This window comes from Chrysochloris asiatica, unplaced genomic scaffold (genome assembly GCF_000296735.1).
Source record: "Chrysochloris asiatica unplaced genomic scaffold, ChrAsi1.0 scaffold00030, whole genome shotgun sequence".
Taxonomy (NCBI): Eukaryota; Metazoa; Chordata; class Mammalia; order Afrosoricida; family Chrysochloridae; genus Chrysochloris; species Chrysochloris asiatica.
This window is the reverse complement of record NW_006408548.1, coordinates 2,606,291-2,618,817: the sequence shown is the minus strand read 5'-3', so window position 1 is coordinate 2,618,817 and position 12,527 is coordinate 2,606,291.

Here is a 12,527-nt window from a genome sequence, read left to right as displayed (position 1 = left end):
TTTCCTGCAGAGTGACTGGTATGTTTAAACCACTGACCTTGTGATTAGCCCACTTAACCCATGGCACCACCAGAGCTCCTGTTGTCCCACCCAGGGACTTCAAAAGGGCTTTTTCTGCCTCTGTATTTCCCATCAGCAGTGCTAAGCAATGGTGAGGCAAGCTCCATAGGGCTTCCATCCTTCTGCTTGAGAGTAGGCATCTTCCATTGCCTCAATTCACTCAGGGCTTCTCCTAGTTCCAAAACTGGGAGTTATCCCCTGAAGTAAGATTTGAGAGCCTTTGCTGACATTCACACAAAACCCTCTCAGAACATCACAAAGAATGTTTCTTCCCATTCGATATCAGAAACATAGAAAATAAGCCAGTAGGATTTCTACACATAGGCAGATTTTAGCTCTAACTTTTCAAACTTTAGGTGTACCCGCTCTTTCTTGTCACATGTCTAACTTCTGGAGAACGCAAACTCGGTGTAATATGTTTCTGAATACTAGAAAATAGATGAGTTTGGGTCTGCCCTACCATGGGCACGTAATAAATGTCATCAGCTTTGTATGAGACGAAAACATGCGTGGTGTTACCAAAGGGTCTCCAGAACTTTAAGGAGATGCCCCCCAAGAAACTCTCACAACAGTTTGTAATTATTTGATGCAGTTTGTTCCTGATTTTTGGATACCTGTTTTGTGCAAAGCAGAATGCTAGGTTATAGAAGGAATAACGGGATAAATGTGTAACTCTACATTTCTGGAGTTTATAATTTGATGAGAGTAAATGCAAATACAAGATTAACTGTAGTCCAAGCAAGATAGACACAGTGGGGCAAACAAGGTTCTTTGAAACTCCTGAGAAAGTAGAAATTGATTCAAAGTCAATTTTCCATAATACAGTGGACTTTTGAACTAGTTCTTGCGGGAGGAGCATGGTTTTGATGGATGGAAGGGAGGAAAGACAATGTAGGCTGATGAAATAGTATATGAAAAGGCAGGGTGGTGTTCTAGAGCACCAGGTTCAGGGAGTGCTGAGTAGGCTTTTGTGTGGTTAAAATGAAGTTAAAGTGAATATGTGTATGTGTGTATGTGGTGGTGGGGTGGAGGCAGTGACGGGGAGGGTAAACTAGAGAACGATGAGACCAAAGAAGATTAGAGGCTGTGAGGGAGGAATCCAGAGTTACTGAGTTAGCTGCCATCCTATCTTGGGTTTGGAGTCCTTGTGTGGTGCTGGGGTAATGTGCTGGACTGCAAAATCATTTGAACCACATGGTCAGAGGTTCAAGATCACCGGCAGCTCCTTGAAAACACTATACAGAGTCGCTATTGGTCAGAACCGACTCAACTGTGCTCAATGACAACAACCACCTTGGGTTTAGGAGACTGTAGTGGATGCTGTGGGGTGATGTCCAAACACCCTCCTCCTTTGAGGACTAAAAGACTACAGGGAAGGTAGCCAACACTCTCAGCTTTTCTCCTTTCAGGAATTGTCCTCTTAGGGGGCAGTTCATACGGGTGACTGGATAATGAGGGAATACAAATACCTGCCTCCTTGCTTTGATTTGAAACCACTGTGAAAGGCCACAGCTAATCCCAGCTCCCCATAAGATTAACTGAGGCCTCTGTTGGAAGTATCTCAAAGTTCAGCTTTCCCCACTGCCCGATCCTGTTTCTTTTGCTCCCTTCGAATTGTTGTTCCCAAAAGGACCCACCCACACCCTAATTAAATCTTCACACTAATCTCTGAGTCTGTTTCCAGAAACCTGTCCAAAACAGGGACTTTCTGATTACACTAGGGACAGACTCTGAGATTCCCAGATTAACGTGTAAGAGATTTAATGGAAGGTCCTCTTGGGAATAATACAAATGGAAACTGACTCCTGATGTTGGAAAATGAAGAGAATGATCCTTGGATCATGGATGGGCCTTGCTCTGCCCTCTAACCATCAACCCCATTTGCATTTTGGATCCTAGACTCTCCTTCAGTCAGTCACATCCTTGTCCCCATCATTTTCCTGTCTATGACTCTGAGCCATCATTCCTTACTCCGGTCTCTTCTTGTTAGGGTCATAACCCATCTCTACCCTCTCCATGTCCCAACCAGCCTGTATCCTGTACCCATCAGCAATTAAACACTCCATGACCTGCCCCTCTTGGCTCAAATGAACCAGACACAAGCACTACCCATTTTTGTGGGTTCAATCCTTCACTTCTTTAAAGTTTATAATAGAGTTGGCTTTGGGTCCTTGGTCTAGCTGGAGCCTTCTTGTTGTTCAGAGATACTTCAAAGCCTTATAAAAATTTTGGATCTCTGTGAAGCCCTAGTTTACCTGGAGATTTGAGTAGGAATGATTTTGATGGGCTTCATAGTTGATAAGATCAGGAATGAAGATAAAACAAGCAAGTTTTTGAAAGCTTCAAGTCCTGTGCTGGCCCATAATCACCATTAACTAATTAATTGTATGTGGAATGCCCACCAGAGGAGAAGTCAGTCTGGTTGTAAACTCAAGCAAGTGATGTTAAATAGGGACAGAACATCGCTCTACATTCGTACACACACCAATGACTTTGTGGCATGAATAGATGTGTCTATGAGATTAAAAAAAGAAAAAAAAAAGCCTATAATAACTCCAAATTCTCCTTTCAGAAAATCAAAAATCCACAAAGCACTTTCATACACTGAAACTCATTGCAGTTCACAACTCTTTAAAGTAGATGTTGTTAAGTGCTGACTAGTCAGTTCTGACTCATAGTGACCTGTGTAGGGTTTCTGAGGTACAGCTGGTGAGTTTGAACCACCAACCTTGTGGTTAGCAGTCCAGTGCTTATCCCACGATGCTACACTAGGACTCCCTGCCTAAGGAAGATAGGGTTGGTTTTATTTAACAACAACACCAAAAATGATGCTCAGGGGAAATAATCTTCTAATCATGAATTAGACTAACTTGATCCAACACTAATCACCACTTCACTGCCTAGCAAAACGCATTGCACAGAGCAGTTTTTCCATTAGAGTTTTACTGGGTGAGTGAGTGTCTTCTCTCAGTATGCAACATAGGCAGTTAAGTTTCCATTTCACTACACAGAGTTCACCAATCCTATCTTTAAAACCCCCATTATGCTTCTAATAAAAGTTTAAGTGACAAAGTTCAAAGACTGACTGAATTGCCTTCTAGTTCCAAAAATTAGTGGGTGGATTTATGGTCAAAAATGACTTCATTAGGACTTTTTGGTATGAGCATAGCTGCAGAGCTCTGCATTTTCACCTTTTCTAGGAAATTATAAAATAACGGCAAGAACAGTGAGTTAAAAATAAAAAAAAAAAAAAACCCACACCATTTTCAACCAAACTTAGTAAGGGATAATTTTCAGGCTCCTGAATGTTGGTAAATTTTGTCAAACAGACCAGTATCAATCAGACAGAGGCTGCACAGGAAGAGATGAGAAGGCTGGTGAATGGGCCAGAAGTGATGTCAGCACTGAACAAATTTGTTTCCCGCAGGTGTGGCTGTATCGCAAGGCGTGGGAGCTGAGATGAGCAGGGCTTGTGCCAGAGCCCTCCTAGTCCCAGTTTAGTTCAGAAGGGGCAGATTTGTCAACTTTCTATTTTGCCAGAAACTGTCTCCTGTCACGGTAAAAAACAAGAGAGTCATTGGTCTGTGAAAAACAGCTACCCTGGAAAACTGCTTAGCCACAAAACCCAGCACAAAAACACCCATTGTCATCAAATCACTTCTGACTTGTGGTGATGCTAGGTGTTGCAGAGTAGGACAGCTCCATAGGGTTTTCTTGGCTGTAATCTTTGTGAGTGCACATTGCCAGTCCTTTCTTCCGTGGTGCTGCTGGCTGGATTTGAACTGCTGATCTTTAGGTTAGTAGTTGCGTACACACCATCTGTGCCACCACAGACTTTAAAACCCATTGTCATCAAGCTGATTCTGACTCATGAGACCCTATGTGTTACAGAGTAGAACTGCTTCATAGGTTTTCTTGGATATAACCATCACAGAAGCAGTTGCCAGACCTTTCGTCTATGGAGCCACTGGGTGGGCTTGAACAGCCGCCCTTTAGGTTAGCAGTTGATTGCAAACTGCTTGTGCCACCCAGTTTGCAATCAACTGCTAACTTACACACACACACACACACACACACACACAAAATCATATTTAGTAATTCAAAGAAAAACACTAAGGAATAATAATATTGACTATAAACAGGCGGTAGATGACAGGAAGAAAATACATATAGGTATATTCTAGAAATAAAAGAATATATATATATGTTTATTTATTTATTTAAGTTTTTATTGTGAATTATGTGATAGTTTACATGAGAGAACATTAGTTTTACATTCATCCTATCGTATATCGTTTCATTGCCATCGTTACAATCCCCTCCATGCATCATCAACCAACCAAAGAGTATACCCTGTAAGCCTGTCCCCCGGTCGTTAGCACATAGCCCCTCTCCCTCTCTGGGTGTAAAATCCCCAATCGCTCCATCTCTCCATGTCATTGTCTCTGCCTCCATCTCTGGTGTCACTGCTTCTCTAAGTAGGGTCCCACACTCTGCTCTTCTCCCTTGCTGGTCCCAGGAACCTCTGCCCCTGGACTGCAAAGTCAAGAATATAATATTTTAAGGCAATGATAAAATATCCAATGTCAGCTCAAAGTGCTTAATGGGGTACCCCAGAGTTCATCCAGCTAAAAACAAGAATGCCTGTCTCACCACTTCTATAAGGAAGCATACTGAAAATACTAGTCCCAAGCTATAAGGATGATGAATTAGAGATCTAAAACTTGGAGTAGAGAGACATTCAACAAAAAACCTGGCAGTACCCCCTGAAAATCATGAATGTCAAAGAACAAACAAGGAAAGTCTGAGAAATTGTTATAAGAAGTGATGTGATAACTAAATGTAGTTAGTTTTGGAACAGAAAGAGAACATTAGGCAAAAACTAAGGAAATCTAAATGAAATAAGGATGTTAGTTTATAACAAGATGTCAATGAAGTCAATTAAATGGGTTCAGTGGTAGAATTCTTGATTTCAAGAGGGAGACCTGGGTTCAACTTCCTGCTAATGCACCTCAGGCACAGCCAGGATCCATCTGTCAGTGGAAGCTTGTATCCTGCTATGATGCTTAATAAGTTTCAATAGAGCTTCCAGACTAAGACAAGGAAGAAAGGCCTGGTGATCTACTTTAGAAAATTAACTAATGAAAACTCTGTGGATTACAGTGCCCCAATCCCAACTGATCATGGAGATGGTGCAGGATCAGATAGAGCAACATTTTGTTCTGTTGTGCATGAGGACACCATGTCTTGGGCAGCTAAAAACAATAAAAATGTATCAATATTGATTCATTAATTATAATTAATGTACTATACTAATTGAAAGGAGCTCTGGTAGTGTAGTGATCATGAATCGGGCTGCTAACCTCAAGGTCAGCAGTTCTAAACTAGCAACCGTTCTGCAGGAGAAACATGAGGCTTTCTGCTCCCATAAAGATTTATGGCCTTGGAAACCCTGTGCAGGGTTGCTATGAGTCAGAACTGTCTCCATGACACAGAACCACCACCCAACTCCATACTAACAGAAGATATAAATACTAGGGGAAACTGGGTACAGGGTATATGGGAACTCTGCACTATCTTCACATTTTTTTCCCTGTAAATCTAAAACAGTTCTAAACAGTAATGTTTGCTTTAAATATTGGAAAGAAAAAATTATAAACTATCTCTAGTTGAAATGATAGTATGGGAATACCTAGAAAATCCACTTAAAAATTATTATAAACTATAAGACAACCAAAGGAGTTCTAGTAGCATAATGGTTATGAATCGGGCTGTGAACCACAAGGTCAACAGTTCGAAACTACCAGCTGTTTCATGAGAGAAAGATGAGGCTCTCTGCTCCTGTCAAGATTTACAGCCTTGGAAACCCTGTACAGGGTTGCTATGAGTCGGAACCGACTCCACAGCTCACAGCCACCACCATACGACAAACAACTAAGCTGTAGTTGTTGTTAGTTACCACTGAGTTGATTCTGACTCATAGTGACCCTATGCACAACATAATGAAACACTATCTGGTTCTGTGCTGTCCTCACATTTGCTGTAATGTTTGAGTCCATTGTTACTGCCACTGTGTCAATCCATCTCCTGAGTAGCTTGCTCTTTTTCGGTGACCCTCTACTTTACCAAGCATGATATCCTTTACCAGGGAATGATCCCTTCTGACAACAAGTCTAAAGAACGAGAGAAGTCTTGCCATCCTCACTTCTAAGGAGCGCTCTGGCTGCACTTCTTCCAACACAGATTTGTTTGTTCTTCTGGCAGTCCATGGTACTTTCAATATTTTTCACCAACACCATAATATAAAGGCATTGATTCTTCTATGAGCTTCCTTATTCGTTGTCTAACTTTCACACACATATGAAGTAATTGAAAATACCATGACTTGGGTCAGGTGCACTTTAGTTCTTAAATTGACATCTTTGATCTTTAACAGTTTAAAAAGGTTTATTTGCAGTAGATTTGCCTAATGCAATATGCCACCTGATTTCTTTTTCATTATGTATGATTTTTTAAAAAATATTTTATTGTGAGTTATGTGATAGTTTACATGGGAGAACATTAGTTTTGCATTATTCCTATTGTATATCATTTCATTGTTATGGTTACAATCCCCTCCATGCATCATCAAAAGGGTAGATCTTGCAAGTCTGCTCCCATCCCTCCACCCCCGGTCACCAGCACACAGCCCCTCTCCCTCTCTGGGTCTAAAGTCCCTAGCTGCTCCATCTCTCCACATCATCGTCTCTGCCTCCGTCACTAGCGTCACTGCTTCTATGGGTAGGGTCTCGCTCTCTGCTCTTCTCCCTTTATGGTCCCAGGGACCTCCACTCCTAGACTGAAAAGTTAATCACTCCCCTCCTTGCTATAAAATGTCTACCTTTACATTTCCAACCCTCACAATCAGTTCTGATAACAATTATTCACTACTGTATATGATGCTTTTTTTTAAATAAATTTTTACTGTGAATTAAGAGAGAATTTACAGATAAGATCATCAGCATTGCATTCAACAAATCATACACTTTGTTTCATTGCAATAATGACAATCTCCTCCATGCAATAACAGTTATCCTACTTCCTCCCTGTGGTTTCCCATTTACATCATATATTTCACAAATGAACAAAGCAAAACTATTTAATGCACACATGCAAAACAAACCCAAAAATAGATATTCATTGAAATGTCCAAAGGGCACATTCTGCCAGCCAGCCTCTTGCACCATGGGTCTAAAGCCCACAGCTGCTTTGTCTTTCCATGCCATTGCCTGTGCCATTGTCTCTGCTGTTGCCACTTTCACCCTCCACTCATGCTCTTCCTTCCTGATGGTCATCTGTTGCTGAAATGAAAGTTTAACTATTCTCCCCTAGTTACACATCTTCTACAATTACAGTTTGACAATCACAATTGATCCTGCTAACAATTACTCATAATTGAATCATTAAATCCTATTAGCATTGTGCCCCACCCCCTTTCATCAGACCCATTTGGAAAAGAACAAAAATGATTACATGGGAATTCTACCTTAACCACCTCTTTCTTTTTTTTTAATGCTTTATTGTGAATTTTGTGATAGTTTACATGGAAGGACATCAGCTTCACATTGATCCTGTCATATATCGTTTCCTTGTCATGGTTACAATCCCTTCCATGCATCATCCATCAACCAAAGTGTATACCCCACAAGCTTGCCCCCCTGGGCATCCACATACAGCCCCCGTCTCTGTCTTTGTCTCTGTCTCCATCCCTGGCATCACTGCTTCTCTGGGTAGGGTTCCGTTCTCTGCTCTTATCCTTTGATGGTCCCAGGGACCTAGACTGCAAGGTTAATCACTACCCTCCCTTTGCCCCAAGACATCTACCTTTACATTTCCAGCCCTCACAATCAGTCCTGATAACAATTATTCGCTATTGTATCACAAGAGACCTATCCACATCTCCTTTCATCAGCCCTGACTAGGCAGATTCTACCTTGCTCCATGCCCTCTGGATCTAGATTCCCTCTTGAAAGCTTGTAGCCCAGTCACTTCTTGCCTCTGTAGCCCCCCACTCCATTCTGGGTAGCCAATGTCCAAGTTGCCCATCTCTGTCCTCTCTGTGTGCGGAGGAGGTGGGAATGATCCTCACTTTGAAGATTCGTTCACTCTTTTGAGCTATTGCTTCCATAGGTGTGTGTCAAGTTCATCAAATGGTATCATATTATAATTTTCCCCCTCTTCTTTCTTACTCTGTTTGAGCTCTGATCATCCAGCCATTGACACCAGGTCAAGTGAGTATATCTGCAAGTGTGGGTATACTTATGTATGTGCCCTTTCTTCTCATCAGCTGGATGCTTCACTCTCCACTCTATTCCTCTGTGGCTATGTCATAGACTCCATGCATCATCAACCAACCAAAGGGCATATACCCTGCAAGCCTGCACATAGCCCCTCTCCCTCTCTTTATCTAAAGTCCCCAGCTGCTTCATCTCTCCACGTCATACACATAAGTTTTTAATTTTTAGTATGTCCCACTCATCTATTTTGTCTATTTTTATTTGTGTAGTTTTCAAAATGTTTGGTAGTCTGTATGTACCCTGAATTAGCACATTCACATTTGTCCCTATTTTTTCATTGATGACCTTCATAATTTTGGGATTCACCTTTAGAGCTTTAATCCATGCTGAGTTTGTTTTTGTATAGGGCGTGAGGCAAAGGTCTTCTTCTGTCTTTTACATATCGCTTTCCAGTTCTACCAGTACCATTTGTTAAAGAGACTGTCTTTATGCCTAAGCACTTTGTTGAAAATCATTTGGCTGTATGTGGTTGGGTTAATTTCTGGATTCTCAATTCTGTTCCATTGATCAATGTATCTTTCATTGTACCAGTACCAGGCTGTTTTGACCATCATAGCCATGTAGTAAATTTTGAAATCAGGGAGTGAGAGACTTCCAACCTTGTTCTTCTTTTTAAGTAGTGCTTTGCTTATCCTGGGTCTCTTTCCTTTCCATATAAAGTTAGCAATTATCCTTTCCATCTTTTTGAAGAATGTTGTTGGAATCTGTATTGGGATTGCATTGTATGTGTAAATTCCTTTGGGCAGTATTGACATTTTCACGATGTTAGTCTTCCTATCCAGGAACATGGTATGTTCTTCCACTTCTGTACGTCTCTTTTGGTTTCTTGTAGTAGTGTTTTGTAATTTTCTTCGTATAAGTCCTTTGTTTCTCTGGTTATGTTTATTTCTAAATATTTCATCCTTTGGGCAGCTGTTGTAAATGGTATTGCTTTCCTAACGTCTTTCAGTGCTATCATTGTTGCTATAGAGAATTCCAACTGATTTTTGTATGTTGATCTTATATCCTGCCACTTTGCTGAATCTTCCAATGAGGTCTAGTAGTTTTTTTTACTGAGTCTTTGAGGTTTTTATATGTATCGGATCATATCATCTGCAAATAAGGAGAGTTTTACTTCCTCTTTGCCAATTTGGATGCCTTTAATTTCTCTATCATGCCGTATAGCTTCCAGTACAATATTGAATAGGAGTGGTGATAAAGGGCATCCTTGTCTGGTTCCTGTTCACAGAGGAAAGGCTTTTAGTTTCTCTCCAATGAAAGTGATATAGGCTCTTGGTTTTGTGTATATGCTCTTAATTATATCGAGGAATTTCCTTTCAATTCCTACTTTGTTGAGTGTTTTTATCAGGAATGGATGTTGGATTTTGTCAAATGCGTTTTCTGCATCAATCAATATGGTTATGTGGTTCTTTCCCTTTTTTTTCTTATTTGTATGATGGATTACGTTAATTGTTTTTCTAATGTTGAACCATCCTTGCATCCCTTTTATGAAACTCACTTGGTCATGATGTATTATTATTTTTGATGTGCTGTTGGATTCTGTTGGCTAGGATTTTGTTGAGAATTTTTGCATCTATGTTCATGAGGGTTATTGGTCTATAGTTTTCTTTTTAGTGATGTTCTTCACTGGTTTTGGTATGAGGGTTTGCTTGCTTCATAAAAGTATTAGGGAGTTTTCCATCCTATTCTATATTGTGGAATAATTTGAGTAGAATTGGTGGCAGTTCTTCCTTGAATGCTTGGTAGAACTCACCCGTGAAGCCACCTGGGCCTGGATTTTTGTTGGCTGGGGTTTTTTTGATGACCTGATCAATTTCTTCTTTTGTTATGGGTCTGTTCAAGTTTTCTACTTCAGTCTGAGTAAGTTTAGATAGGTTATGTTTTTCTAGAAATATATCCATCACATCTAAGTTTTCAAATTTTTTGGAGTACAACTCTTCATAGTATTCTGTTATTATCCTTTTGATTTCACTTGATTCTATTGTGACTTCACCCATGTGGTTTGTAATGCAAGTTATTTGTGTCCTCTCCCTCTTTTCTTTTGTTAGTTTTGCCAATGATTTGTCACTTTTATTAATCCTTTCAAAGAACCAGATTCTTGTCCTATTGATTCTTTCTGTAGTTTTTTGATTTTCCATCTTGTTTATTTCTGCTCTTATCTTTATTATTTCCTTTCTTTTGGTGACTATAAGTTCCCTCTGCTGGTCTGCTTCTAATGGTTGAAGATGCTTTGTTAATGTGTTGATCTTGGTTCTTTCCTCTTTTTGGATGTGCGCATTTATTGCAATAAATTGTCCTCTCAGCACTGCTTTTGCCATGTCCCAAAGATTTTTGTATGTTGTGTTTTCATTCTCGTTTGTTTCTAGGATCTTTGTGAATTCACGTTTAATTTCTTCTTTTATCCAGTCACTTTTCAGCAGGGTGTTGTCAGTTTCCATGTATTCGACTTTATTGCTTTGGTCTTTTTATTGTTGATTTCTAGTTTTATAGCATTGTGTTCTGAGAAAATGCTCTGTAGAATTTTGATATTTGTAAATTTATGGAAGCTTGCTTTGTGACCTAACACATGGTCAATTCTGGAAAATGTTCCATGCACACTGGAGAAGAATGTATATTGTACTGTTGTTGGATGGAATGCTCTGTATATACCTATGAGGTCAAGTTGATTGATTGTGTTGTTTAGTTCCTCTGTAACTTTGTTGAGTTTCTTTGTGGTTGTTCTGTCACTTTTTGAGAGTGGTGTGTTAAAATCTCCCACTATAATTATAGGTTTATCTATTTCTTTCTTTAATTCCAGTAAGGTTTTCTTCATGTATCTTGGTGCTTTTTCATTGGGAGTGTATATATTTATTATGGTTATGTTGTCTTGCTCAATTGACTCTTTGATCATGAGATAGTGCCCTTCTTTGTCTCTTATGTTGGTTTTTATCATAAAGTTTACTTTGTCACAGATTAGTATTGCCACTCCTGCTTGTTTATTGTTGCAGTTAGTTTGGTAAACTTTTTTCCATCCTTTAACTTTTAGTCTGTTTTTGTGTTTGTGTGTGAGGTATGTTTCTTGCTGACAGCATATTGAAGGGTCTTGTTTTTGTATTCATTCTGCCACTCTCTGTCTCTTTACTGGTACATTGAATCCATTGACATTCATTGTAATTACCGATAGGTATGAATTAATTGCTGCCATTATGTTACTTTTTTGGTGGTGCTGTTTGTTCTTTTGTTCTACATGCCTTCTTGTGTTGGGTTTGAGTTTTTTGTGCTATTTCTTGTTGGTTTCTTTTTTGTTTTCATGTTTGCTTGTTCTGCTTGGAAATTCATTTGTATGATAAATTGTGAAGTATTAACTGTCTTTGGGGTTACCTTATAGTCTACTAACTTTTATCTCCTTTTAAGAGATTCTATTGTATCCTATAATTTACCTGACATCCTCACCACCTGGGTCTCTGTTGCTACATTTGTCCCTTCTTTGGCATTGATATAATTTTGATATTTGGTTGATCTCCCAGTTCCTTTGAGTTTGTTGTTGTAGTCTTGTTCTGTTCTGGACTCTGCTGTCTGTTGACTGAGTTCCAGGTGGTGTTGCCATGCCTGTCAATCTCTGTTTGTTGTCTGTTCTTGTTGGTTTTCAGTCCACAGATCTCCCTTTAGGATGTTTTGAAGTGCTGGGTTGGTTTTGATAAAATTTCTCAGATTCTTTTTATCATGGAATGTCTTGATCGCACCATCGTATTTGATTGATAGTTTTGCTGGATAGACAGTTCTTGGTTGACAGTTTTTTTTGTTGTTGTTGTAGGGCTTTGTATATGTCTCCCCATTGCCTTCTTGCTTGCGTGGTTTGTTCTGAGTAGTCAGAGTTTAATCTAATTTGCTTACCTTTATAAGTGACATTTCTCTTCTCCTTGGCTGCTTTTGGCATTCTTTTCTTGTCTTTAACTTTGGAGAGCTTGATTATTATATGTCTTGGTGACTTTCTTTTGGGGTCTATCCTTCCTGGGGTACGTTCGGCTTCTTGAATGTTTTATCTTCTCATCTTTCAAGATGTTAGGGAAATTTTCTTCCAGAAGCTCTTCAACTATCTCCTCTGTGGACTTCTCTGATTCTTCCTGTTCTAGAATGCCAATAATTCTTAAG